The sequence below is a fragment of the Salvelinus fontinalis genome, chromosome 22, assembly GCF_029448725.1.
Source record: "Salvelinus fontinalis isolate EN_2023a chromosome 22, ASM2944872v1, whole genome shotgun sequence".
Taxonomy (NCBI): Eukaryota; Metazoa; Chordata; class Actinopteri; order Salmoniformes; family Salmonidae; genus Salvelinus; species Salvelinus fontinalis.
This window is the reverse complement of record NC_074686.1, coordinates 16255597-16269797: the sequence shown is the minus strand read 5'-3', so window position 1 is coordinate 16269797 and position 14201 is coordinate 16255597. Positions and strand designations below refer to the sequence as shown.

The 14201-nt window shown below is 43.3% G+C and overlaps 1 protein-coding gene across 1 annotated transcript in view; it reads right to left on the bottom strand.

Annotated features, from left to right (window-relative positions):
- LOC129819952 (protein tyrosine phosphatase type IVA 2) overlaps window positions 1-14201 on the bottom strand; it is a 42762-nt gene that overhangs the window by 16490 nt on the left and 12071 nt on the right. The gene's annotated exons all lie outside the window — the stretch shown is intronic.

Here is a 14201-nt window from a genome sequence, read left to right as displayed (position 1 = left end):
GGTAAACTCAAATAGACATGGAAACAGTCTCCATTTAGCAAGGCGTCAGAGAAGTTCTTGAAGAGCAAGGCAGGGCAAAAAGACATCTCAAAGCACCTGTTGGGGAAACTAGTAAACTTTCACAGAAGAAATATGACACATTAAATATTTGACCTATTAAAAACTAGCCATTATCACCCTTGTACTAAAGGTGTTATAAACCCCCACATTTATTTATTATCAGCCACACTCATATGGGAAAATAAAAACGTACATAAAGATATATACACACACAGATAATGAAAGACAGACACAAGACACCCGTGATCTCTTGGGTTCAAAAGAGAGCCTCTCACAAATCATGTAATGTCTTGCCTCTAAACGGCTGATTCTGAGCCAACACCTGAAGGGTCTGAACATAGCCACACAAAATGGCTGGTAACTACCACTGTCTAGTCACACACACACAACGTGACAGAGTCCAAGGTGAAACAGAGAGAGACAGAGCAGAGCGTGAGAGAGAGTGGTGGAGGGCCAAGAGAGGGCAGGGGGGGAAGTGAGTGGGTGGAGGGTTAGATGAGAGGGCAGGAGTGAGGTGAGAACAGGGGTGGAGGGCGAGGTGAGAAAAGGAGTAGGGGTGCAGGGACAAAGGGCAGGGGAGAGGTGAAGAGGGGGTGGAGTGTAAGAGAGAAAAAGAGAGGTAAAAAAGGTTGGACCTCAGCATCAGTGTCTAACACAGCAGTCACAAGGTGAGGATTATGGGTTGGCAGGGCTTCACACGAGCCAACTCTTTCACAGTCCCACGCTCCCCCTTTCACCTCTGAGACTCTCCCTCTGTCACCCAGTCATTCTCCATTCATCCCATGCTCAGTCTCTTCAGGTCTCCTCTTTACTTCAGTCATTCTCTCCAAATCTCTGGCTTCTTTGGGAGAATGGTGCCCCAATTGTCCTAGTGTCTTGCCTCCTTTACCCATAGGACTCTCGCTCTACCTCTCCCCCATCCTCTTTCTCATATTTTAGTCTGTCTCAGTCTGTCGTGGCGCCGGTACAGAGCAGTCAACTCGCCCACTCATTCACTCTGTGCCAGGAACAATGTAAGTCTTTAAAAAGACACACCGACCCTCTATTTACTGGACTCACTTTGCCTTGCTCACCCTCTCTGCAGAGGGAATGAGAGGTGCCTGCCTCGCCCACTCAATCTCTCACTCTGTGCCAATGACGGCCAGGGCTACTCTACGGAGACTATAACTAACCTTCTCCCCTTCCCTCTGGTCTCCTCTCTCCCACTCTTTGCTTCCATCTCCCTGCCTTAGTCGGTGACAGCAACAGGGCAAGTCTTAAAAGAGCCACCAGTTCTCCAGTGGGTAAAGATCTCTCCCAGCCGCCTTTAATTACCAGCTCCAAACAGCACTAAGAACACTAGTGATGAAAAAATGTAATCTATTTAGTTACATGTCAGGATATTATTTTTGACGATATATCGTATCAGCTGACAATTTTTGTGCTAGTTGGCTGTCCCAAAACGTTTTTCCTTTTTCCACAATACGTATCGGCACCCAAGTATCGTGATATCGTATCGTGAGGTCCTTGGCAATTTCCAGTTCTAATGTATATACATACATACATACATACATACATACATACCACTGAGGTATGGCACCGCCACAGTCAAACAAACTTGATCTACGGATCAAGTGCTCCCCGTCCCAAATATATATTCATGATGATCTAAAAGGGAAATGGATCAGGACCAGACAAACGGTGTCAGGTCGAGGAAGAGGGAATGAAAAAAGATACTTCAGAGCAGTTGGTCATCGGCTCCTAATTATTCAGTCACGGATGGATATCATACGGGAGGTTTTTACAGGAGCCACTCAGTGATCTGTCAACAACAGAGGAAGGATCAGAGGAGCTAGATGACACCTGCATCCCAAATAGCCCCCTTATACCATTAAGGGCACCACTTTTGACCAGGACCAAGTAGTGCACTATATAGGGAGCCATTTGGGACACAGCCAGAGCGCACGTCTCTCCAGACAGAGCAAGAGAGAGAGTGACCAAATACGACAATGTGTGTGGACAGTGACAGACCAGTGAAGTCAGAGACCATCCCAATGAGAAGTAGAAAGACCAGACTACTAATGTCAGGAAACAGGAATGCAATACTCACACAATATCACACTTAATAGAAGGTTATAGATGTGCTGAACCACAATCTTGAGCTTATCAAATTGTTCTACATACAGTCTCATAACGCAGCCTTTAAACCGAGTCCCACAGCTTGCAGAGCCTCCAAACAGGAGTATGCAGCAGTTGGACTGCACTCAGCAGCTAAGTAGAATCCTTCATAGCTAAGTGGTATTAGCATCAATTTCCATTCAGTCAGCATAGACTTACATATGTCAAGGTCCTCTCTCCCTAATAACAGTCACCTAGCCATGTCTCAATAGTCCCAAGTTAATGTCAGTGAATATGGAGGAAAGGAGATAAGGAGAGAAAGCCAATCGTCAGACTATTGAGACGCACCCCAGTGGCACTAGCTAGAGGAACAGGCACCTTGTGGTAAAGCCAGACCAGCCCTGCTTTCACAACGCTGCCGGGAACTCATGCAAATCACTCAGCCATATCTGCAAACAACAACTTCTGCAATTGTGCCCAGCTGCCAGCACAGATGGAGAGAAGAGAGTAAACACACCAAATCAGTCTGGAAAGACGATGCGCTTGTTACCACACAGGAAGTATCTTTATGAACACTGCGTCTGAGAGACAGGGAAAGTGACAGCTACCAGGCCTAATTGTGTAGCTGACAAAGATGTATTATAATTGTCTAGGCCTACAACTCAAAATTGGTCAAAGTCCTACTCATTTCAACCAGAAAACTAGCCAACCTAAAAACACTAAAAGAAACACACAGCTAGGCCTACATACAAAACAAACACCAACAAGGGGCCTATTTAGGCCTAGATTCAGGTCAACTGGGTTAGGAAAGCTTTATTATTTTCTAGCCTACAACTTTCATAATTAGGCCACTTAAGTCAATTATTCGGCATCGCCTCACAGCTGCTCCACACAACTCTGCTGTTGAACAAGTGCTAACGAAGAACATAAAACAGCACAAGCTAATTATTATCCTGAAGTTCTCCTGCTGTCACACACACACTAAGAACCCCGTTGCTGTGAGTACCAACATGTCCCTTTCTTTTCCAGCTGGACTGAATGTTGTTGGGTACACACAGTGTCCACTCAGAACTAAGAAGTTGTTCAACTAGCTAAATCAAGTATTTTCCTTCACCTGATACGGAGATAGGATTAGCCTACTATATGAACCAGGGAGAAACATCTACAAAAGTCACACACACTAAACTACCCACATGTATTCTGTTGGGCTGGGAATTGCCAGAGACAACACGATACGATCAAGATCCTTAGGTGACAATACCACATGTATTTCAATTCTCACAATTCAGGAACACCTGCTCTTTACATGACGGACTGACAAGGTGAATCCAGCTGAATGCCATGATCCCTTATTGAGGGTGAATGGGCAAGGCAAAAGATTTAAGTGCTTTTGAACGGGGCATGGTACTAGGTTTTTGTGTGTCAAGAACTGCAACACTGCTGGGTTTTTCACGCTCAACAGTTCTCCATGTGAATGATCCACCGCCCAAAGGACATCCAGCCAACATGCCAACTGTGGGAAGCATTGGAGTCAACATGGGCCAGCATCCCTGTGGAATGCTTGACACCATGTAGAGTCCATGCCCCAACGAATCGAGGCTGTTCTGAGGGCAAAATGGGGTGTAACTCAATATTAGGAAGGTGTTCCTAATGTTTTGTACACTGTTTATGTAATTTGATGTTCCAAACATATTGCTCACTTTTTATCTGTCTGCTAGAGAGGGACGAGAAAACAAGTTCAGCAAATCATGGAAATACGTGCTAAAAATATGTTGGATAACTATTTAAAAAGATTGAGAACAAGCTGTAGGATAAAAAAATATTGGCGTTTTGGTGCTGGTTCAGCCAACAAGCACTACCTACAGTGTCTGTATACACACACACACACGTGTGTGTGGACACCTGCTCGTCGAACAACTCATTCCAAAATTATGGGCATTAATATGGAGTTGGTCCCGCCTTTGCTGCTATAACAGGCTCCACTCTTCTGGGAATGCTTTCCACTAGATGTTGGAACATTGCTGCGGGGACTTACTTCCATTCAGCCACAAGAGCATTAGTGAGGTCGGGCACTGATTTTGGGCGATTAGGCCTGGCTTGCAGTCGAGGGTACCAATTCATCACAAAGGTGTTTGATGGAGTTCAGGTCAGGGCTCTGTGCAGGCCAGTCAAGTTCTTCCACACCGATCTCGAGAAAAGATTTCTGTATGGACCTTGCTTTGTGCACGGGGGCATTGTCATGCTGAAACAAGGGACTTCCCAAAACTGTTGCCACAAAGTTGGAAGCACAGTGACCGTGTTAACGGCGGTCACGAGTCATGAAGTCAAATTCAACATGACCGTTTAGTCAAGGTAATTAGGCTTCTCCAAGCGTTGATGCTGCTGATGGTCATTAGTAGCCTACCAAACTTGCTAACTTCCTGGTACTCAGCACTCTATTGTCCCTCTAATCAATCTGACATCGACGCAAATGTTTTCAAAAATCGAATCAAACACTTCATGAGAGCCCATGAGCCCATGTTGCACAACATTTCTATAGGCTATGCAATTATTTGAGAAAACAGTGATGGCTTCTACTTAACAGAGGATCCCATCAGCTCTCTATAGGCTAGGCCTACTATATTTATTTCTCAACTACCCTAATATTCAGCACATTATCTTTACAACAGGAATATAGCTACCTGGCTGGAATGAAAATGAACCACAGGAAAAGCATCCTCCATTCGCTATTTAAGTGGATAGATTTCAAGACAGGTGCATGATAACGGTCCATTCTAAATCAAAACAAATTTCACACATTTAGTATATGTAAAGACAAGATTAAATCAAGAATAGTCTAATGGGTAACAATATTAGCTTATCACTTGTGAATTATACATTATCACTTGTGAATGATGCCCAGCATAATAAATACTTTTAACGACTTTTTTTTTTAAATAGTCGCACACCTCATGTAGCCCACCCTATAGGCCTATATGTTTTGATCAAATGAAGCACATTAATCTGCTTTACAAGGGGTGTAGAGCCTAACTGGCATACATAAGCAGCGCGTGAGTTGAAATTTGGGAAAGAACAAATTTTACCCAAAAAATGCACCTTTATAATAAAAGCATTACATGCATAATCGCATTTGCAGTCACTTTTGATAATGGTGTTTTCCCGCTAATGGAACATTAGCGATTTTTGCCTATTGCCATATGCGCATTGCTGCATTTATAATGTGAATGAATGGATTTTGGATTATTATTATTTATTTGGGTGCATTACAGCCAAAGGGGGTATCCCTTTGAAATGTGAGGCATTATCAAGTGCTTGTCAAATTATGAATGAGACCAATGAAGTGTTCACAGCCTGCGCAAAAAAACTAAGCAGAGCTCTGCCTTTCAAGTGACTTTTTTCCAAATCATTAAGAGTCTCATCATGCAGCCTTACAAAGCATTAAAAATCAAAACATATAGCCCAACGTTTATAGAACAACTAAAGTTACATGAACTAAATGAAGAAAAGGAATACCTATTTCTTTGTTAACCGTTCAGAGAATAGCCACATGTACTCACTCCTTCAAATTGAGAAAATATTTATTTTATTCAGCTTTGTTCAATTGTATATTCTTCATTACTATAAAATAATGCCACGGAAATCTAAACAAATCTTGTCTGCTACATTAACTAGTGTAGCCCACAGCCATTTGGCATAGTCATATCAGGACTTATCATAAAGGACAACTCACAGTAAGCTTTTTTTGTTCTTCTGAAATAGAATACATTTTTTTCATATCATGCTTCTTTAGACCTGTCTAAAATAAAGGCTTTATTGTGAAGGTGTAAGTTATATTAGATGGATTTATTAGACTTTTTAAAATGTATATATTCCAAAAGGTCTGCATCAGTGACTTGTAGCCTGTGTGTGGAAGCTAGGAGTTGCTTAATGTGTTTGATAATTAACGGTAAATTACCGCAAGACCGACAGTTACTTGCGTGACAATCACCGGCTGACAAAATTGTGAGCATGACAGCCCTAGACCATTATTCCTCCTCCACCAAACTTTAGTTGACACTATGCATTGGGGCAGGTAGCGTTCTCCTGGCATCCCTCAAACCCAGATTTATCCGTCGGACTGCCAGATGGTGAAATGTGATTCATCAGTCCAGAGAACGCTTTTCCATTGCTCCAGAGTACAATAGAAACAAGCTTAATGCCACTCCAGCCATGGAAACCCATTTCATGAAGCTCCCGATGAACAGTTATTGTGCTGACGTTGCTTCCAGAGGCAGTTTGGAACTAGCTAGTGAGTGTTGCAACCAAGGATTTTTACACGCTTCAGCGGTCCCGTTCTGTGAGCTTGTGTGGCCTACCACTTTGCGACTGAGCATTGTAGCTCCTAGACGCTCCACTTCACAATAACAGCATTTACAATTGCTCGGGGCAGCTCTAGCAGGGTAGACATTTGATGAACTGACTTGCTGGAAAGGTGGCATCCTATGATGGTGCCACGTTGAAAGTTACTGAGCTCTTCATTAAGGCCATTCTACTGCCAATGTTTGTCTATGGAGAATGCATGCTTAATTTTATACACCTGTCAGCATTGGGTGTGGCTGAAATAGCAGAATCCACCAACTTATAGTTGTCCACATACTTTTGTATAGATAGTATATAGTGTACATAGAAAATAAAAAACAAACAGATCTTTCAGAAATCGATACTTTGAGTCAAATATCGATACAATATCCTCAAAATAATATTGCGATATGTTACTGTCAATTTTTTGCCCATCATTAGTATTCTGAGAAATGACAGCTAGGCTTCACATTAGCCCCCCTTGTTTACAGGAGCTAAACTGGGAGAAAGGTCATTGAGTGAGTAGCCTTGCAGTACTGGGGCCTACTAGTTGAGACTCAAAGGCCCTGGCTATGTTCCAAATTGCGAGCGAGAGTCCCCTCTTGGTGCCTGGCCCGTCACGTGTTCCCCTGGTGGGGAGTGTGAGCGCTGATAGGGAGAGTAGACCCACTGGCACCGATGTCCCACACCGTGACAGAGAGGAAAGGGAGAGGTGGCAAGGGGAACAGAGAAAGGGGGAGGGAGGAGAGGGAGAGAAAAGAGTGGGAGGGTAGTGGTGTAAAGAGCCTGATAATGAGACCCAGTTTCAGAGAACAGATGATAGCTAGGACAGGAGTGGAGCCAGGGAGACCCGGGCGCTGACTAACTACATTACATGACAGTGCCATTCTCAAACCATTAACAGATTTGTCTGTACTCTGTTGTAAAGCTTGGCTCAGGAAAACTAGGTTGGATTTGACAGCAAAGAAGCCGTGTGTATGTGTGTGTGCACGTCAGACAGTGTAGGAAAAAAAGAACATAATTACAAAAAGTGACTGACTGGGGAAATATTGGGACTGATCTATATTTGCATGTTAGTCAGGCCTTGAAGCAGTGGGTGAATTGCGTGTTTGAGAGACCATCCCATTAACAAGAAACGATCAGCTGTGGGACTGGATGTGTGCCAAAGAGAGAGACTGCCTGCACAGCTTAAAGCGAGAGAGACCTGCTACAATAGGTCACTTATCAACCGACAATGTCTCTTACGTATTCTCTATGTAAAATGAATAAATTCAAGGATTTCAAGCTAATAGACGCTAGGCTATAGCCTTAACATCCATGAGAAGTAAAAGCTAAACCACCTGAAATGTAGTCAACCCCTCCCTCCCTCTGACATCCCTGAACAGGGTGAAACATGTGGGATTAGCAGGGGTTTTGAATAACTAATATATATATATATCCACCGCACTGCCCTAATCCCCTTCCTCAGATCCCCCAGATCTCTGCTACAAATCCAGCTGAGCCACTGGCACGGAATCAGATAGTGTCCCATATGGCACCCTATTCCCTACATAGTGCTCTATTTTTGACCAAGCCATATGGGCCATGGTCAAAGTAGCGCACCATGAAGGGAATAAGGTGCAATTTGGGACACACCCATGCAGGGACCACCAGTTCACATGCGTTTTGGCATCAGGTTTTTTTGTCACAGATAGGCCTATATGAGTATGTATTTTTTTGCAGGGTGGCTGTGCTAAGGATTTAGCCTAGAGGATCCTGCGGGAACATGGGCTTAGGTCACGATGACAAGTAAACATTGAAGATCTCGCACGGTTAACTAGGTGGGTCCGCAAATAGAGAACATCTTCCAGAAACAACAGAAAAGGCCAAGCATTTAGATAGTGAAATAGCACAAGCCATTTGTTGACATTCTACTGAATACCAACCAACACTACTACACCACCTCGGTGACTCTTCCTCCCACATTGGGCCAGGTATCAGAACTGCATAAGTCTCAGTCCTGGGGACTGAGGGAGTGTCTGTAGCAGTGTGTCTGTGGCTCTGTATCATTCTTTTGGGCTGGCTCTGACCAGCTGGAGGGCAGTGTGGGAACTGGGCCAGGGGACTAGGGGAGTGCCTGGCTGTCTGGAGAAGGGAGCCCTGGCATGGTTAGTCCTTGGGCTGGGGGACAAGGAGAAGATCAACACGCCAAGAGGGAGATAAGTGTCCTGCCAACTCACACTCTGCCCACATCCACACAGACAGACTGATTACCCTACTTTATTTAGATTCACAGTGGCGAAATGAGGACCTAAGCCTAAATATTTCAAAGGTCACACAGGTGCATATCCTAATGGCACTTACAACAATCGAGAAAAAAAAACAGTAATATCTAACAGATAAGCAGCTCACAAAAGCTGACACCTTGCCAACAGCTTGACAGTGCTACATCCTTACACCTCTGTGTTTGTAAATGCAGATTCCCTGATCTCCTCCGCCCCCCTGCTAACATATACACCACCATAACTCACCACAAGCACATGACCCCATATACACACATCCCCCAGGCAGTGCATGTAACCACTATATGGAGCCACGGTGACATGGAGCATTCCCTTGAGCGCTCTGATAAGACTAGCATTGGCACACACACAAACGATATGGAGACACCCTGTAGCAAGAATACGATCTCAGTTTCATCTGTGGACAGACACAGGTAGGGCAAGGAATTTACTAGAGTAGGGCTTTTCAGGCTAGTACCGATGTTTTTCTTTCTTTTCACTCACCTGATTATTCCTCCAGAGCAACACAGGGTTGTATTCATTAGGCACAAAACAGGAAGTGAAACAGGGAGGGTTTACATCGACTAATCCAATGAGAAATGGTAATTTTTCATTTGCTAAATATTTTGCATGAGGAATACAACCCAAGGCTGGAAAACACTGACAACGAGGGTACACTTCATTCCAGTGGCATTTAAGAACAAACACTACTGACATTCCACTCATCTCTCTCTGTGTAGTATGCACTCAACAGGATCTTTAGATTTCCATTTTACGCAAGATGGAGGGCAGGAGACAGAGCAGTGAAAAATAAGATGAGAAAACAAAAAGGGATGTGAGAGATAGGAGGGTGTGGGTGAGATAAAAAATAAAACTGCCAAAAAGAGAGGCGAGACAACGTGAAGGAGCAAGATTGTGCAAAAGAGCACGTGCACAAGACCAAGAAAGGGAGAGGTGGTGCAGAGTGCACATGAGAAAACGAACAAGAGAGGGAATAAAGAAGAGGGGGAACATGAGAGTAGAGCGTGGACATGAGAGAGGGGGAAGAGCACAAAACCACACGAGGGAGCAAAAGAACATAGCAAAGGAGAAAAAGCAAAAGGAACATAATTTGGTAGTGGCCTATATTTGCAAAGTACGTCAAATTTCAAGGTATGCGTTTAAGGTTAAGTTTATCTATTAAGTAAATTTAAGGTTAGGGTTATTAAGTTAAGGCATTAACTCAAATGGTTAATGTAAGGTTTGGGATACAAAACAAAAATCGAAATAACTACTTTCTATCGCTGGATTCCAACATGAAACCTTCGGCACCAGAGGTAGATGTTTACGCCCATTTGCCATCTGTTCTCAACAACAAAACCGAAGCGTACTCGAAGGTAGCGGTGCTCACTGGCTGGAGTTTCTGTTCTGGCTGGGCTAGGGTGAGAGTCCAGAGAGAATCATGTCGCGACGTGGAAACGCAAACAGTTACAGGAAGTTGTACTACCGACTGCCCCTCCCCCTGCCTTACTGGAGTCATTTAGCCTAACACAGTAGTTCACAACCAAGAACTCTACACAGCCTCCGGTTTCTTCACCGCACTCCCTCCTTGGGCCGCTCATAAAGACTGAGGGAATAAAATATGAGACATGTCAGGACATGCTCAGCAGGACTGCTGTGGATTCTGTATCTTATCATTCCTGAACTGCACATGTCATTACGTCTGCCTACATATTTTCTCAGGGAAGAGCACAACCAGCGAAACCCTGAATTTCATGAGGCAGAGGCCTCATACCTGGAGACACTTGAGGCCCAGAGTCAGCAGCAGGATCAGCACTTCAAATCAGCTGCGTTAAGATGAGGCAGCAGCCAGCCAGTGCAGCAGACAGGACAGCCAGGGCGGCTGAGATGGCCCAGATTGCCTCATTTAAACAGCTTAATAGCTGTATTTGGACAGTTCGTCCTCCAAGCCATAAAAGGATGTCAGACACCAGCAGCAGACATGTCACTAAACTGGCTGAAGTTCTAATGTACATTTTACTACACCAAAAGCATTGAGAATGTGGCTATCAATCACTATTCACTGAATTTAGCCTATTGTTAAATAAAGAAAAGAATGTACAGATTTTGGAGCAATAAACTTCTAAAATGTAGGAAATCAATTTTAAAATGTAGGAAATAAAGATTAGGCATACTATGATTGACACTTATTAAACAACAATCAAACATTGGTCGGACAAAAAAAGATACAATTAAGTAGTAGGGTATTCACAAGGGGTAAAAAAATTCTTGTAAAATAAACACCAGGGAATATATTGGTGCTTTAATAATCCCTAAGGGTAAAATCATGTGATAGGGGGTTTCGTAACCAAAGGGAAAAACCACTGAGCTAATGGACCAGGTTTGGTTTGTAATGCTAGTAGTAGTTGTTGTTGGTGGTCCAGGTGCTTTGTCGTCCAAAGGGTGTTGGTGGAGATGGGTGTCTGAGAGGACGGAGAAAATCTAAAGAAAAGCATTGTGTTTATTTGTCAATGGGGCGCAACTCACCATAGCATAGGTGGAGGTAATATAGTTGATTAATTATCGTCTGATTTGGTCAGGAAGTGTTTCTCATAAGAATGTTCTTCGAAATGTATCTTGCAGTATTGAAATGAGCACAGCTAGCTATTACACTCGCAATACGGTGCAGTCCTGCAATATTACTCTTGAACAATGTATATCCATCACAAAGACAGATACACTGCACGTACCTCCTAGAGGCCTAGCACACACAGCATACTGCAAGAGTAATACTGTACTGCAAGAGTAATACTGTATTGCAGGCAACTGTAATAGCTGTCACCCCAAATAAGTTTTGAACAATTCAAAAGACAGATACACCGCTAGCTAAACAGATACATATACCTCTCGAGTGTTTCTTGCGATGTGTAAAATGGTCTTTCAACCGGCTGAAGTGAACTAGAGGTCGACCGATTAATCGGAATGGCCGATTAATTAGGGCCGATTTCAAGTTTTCATAACAATCGGAAATCTATATTCTTGGACACCGATTTTGGAGATTTTTATTTTTTACACCTTTATTTAATCTTTATTTTACTAGGCAAGTCAGTTAAGAACACATTCTTATTTTCAATGACGGCCTAGGAACGGTGGGTTAACTGGGGCAGTACGACAGATTTTCACCTTGTCAGCTCGGGGGATCCAATCTTGCAACCTTACAGTTAACTAGTCCAACGCAATAACGATCTGCCTCTCTCTCGTTGCACTCCACAAGGAGACTGCCTGTTATGCGAATGCAGTAAGCCAAGGTAAGTTGCTAGCTAGCATTAAACTTATCTTATAAAAACAATCAATCATAATCACTAGTTAACTTCACATGGTTGATGATATTACTAGATATTATCTAGCGTGTCCTGCGTTGCATATAATCTGACTGAGCATACAAGCATACAAGTATCTAAGTATCTGACTGAGCGGTGGTAGGCAGAAACAGGCGCGTAAATATTCATTCAAACAGCAGTTCCGTGCGTTTTGCCAGCAGCTCTTTGTTGTGCGTCAAGCATTGCGCTGGTGTAAACGAAGTGAAATGGCTGGCTAGTTAGCGCGCGCTAATAGCGTTTCAAACATCACTTGCTCTGAGCCTGTGGTTGTTTCCCCTTGCTCTGCATTGGTAACGCTACTTCGAGGGTGGCTGTTGTCGTTGTCTTCCTGGTTCGAGCCCAGGGAGGAGCGAGGAGAGGAACGGAAGCTATACTGTTACACTGGCAATACTAAAGTGCCTATAAGAACATCCAATAGTCAAAGGTTAATGAAATACAAATTGTATAGGGGGAAATAGTTCTATAATTCCTATAATAACTACAACCTAAAACTTCTTACCTGGGAATATTGAAGACTCATGTTAAAAGGAACCACCAGCTTTCATATGTTCTCATGTTCTGAGCAAGCAACTCAAACATTAGCACATATTGCACTTTTACTTTATTCTCCAACACTGTTTTTGCATTATTTAAACCAAATTGAACATGTTTCATTATTTATTTGAGGCTAAATTGATTTTATTGATGTATTATATTAAGTTAAAATAAGTGTTCATTCGGTATTGTTGTAATTGTCATTATTACAAATGAATTAATAATTGTAAAAAAAAAAAAAAAAAACGGCCGATTTATCGGCAGCGGCTTTTTTGGTCCTCCAAGAATCGGTATCGGCGTTGAAAAATCATAATCGGCCGACCTCTAAAGTGAACCTCTCCTCGCATGATAAGTTACGCTGTGTAATTCTCTGTCTCTTTTCAGCTGTCTCCTCTCATTCAGGTTCCATTGCTGCCCACGAGCAAAGATTAAAAAGGGTGGCACAATACTCCTGGTTAACGCCTCCAGCACATCTCCCTCCTCCATGCTTAAAAAAAATGTAGTCAGAGGGATCACAACAACGTCCGCTGATGAACTGCGCCATCGGCCGCCATCTTAAAATCGTCACTAAGCAAATCCAGTTCCATGGCAAATGGGAAAACAGGCAAGAACCAAAAAGGCTAGTTCGTTCTGGTTCCGGCACAGCTTGGTTGCTCTAGTGGAATTGCGCCAAAAGTAGTCACAGTCAGGCTGGTAGGGACTATAGAATAGGTGTAAGGGTGGGAGATGGTACTTGAAGTGGGTACGTCAGTGTGCGTGCACGTGTGTGTAAGGTAAATCTATAGCTTAGTCAAAACCCACTCAGGTTCAGTGATTAACTCACTTTGTTTAAGTTTCTTGGGAACTTCTGTCAAATGGTTAATCACACACAACAAAACAGAAGTCGCTATGACTTGAGTACGAGTTAGAAACAGGGTGCGTGAGTGAGAGCGAGTAAGAAACAAGCAAAAAACAGCATGTCTAAGGTAGAGCAAGAGAGTCTTTAATCCAGTGTACCTGCATGCAAGGTGCTACAATAAACAGGCTACTGAGATCTCCCTCCCACAGGAACACAGGGCCAGTGTTGTAGGTTGTGGTGGTGATCGGATTCAGTCAGTCTGAACCAGTAGCTCTGTGTTTGTGTAGACTAGGGACTATTTTGGTTAAGACTACCACAAGGGACAGGCACTATCCCAGTCAGTCTAGAGGTATAAATACCCACAATTAAAATAAACCAAAGATACCCATGAGCCAGAGGCCTTTTCGGGCAGGATGAGAGGGTGGGTTACTTTGCCCTCCCTGACTCTCAACCAGGACAGGTAATAGTCTAATAAATATTTAACATCCCCCTGGGCAATGTCCAGTTAGCACCACTTCCTGTTAGCTTAATTAGCATGCCAGATACTACTGTCAGAACGAGCTAATATTTGCCCAAGTCCTTAAAAGAGCCTTGGCCTCCAAATGTTAATCAGAAATACACTGCTACGGGCAACAAGAATTTAAGAGGATTGCATTGTTACATTAAGGCATGGCAACAATTAATGACGCAAAGAAAACTGTCAGTTATTAGCAG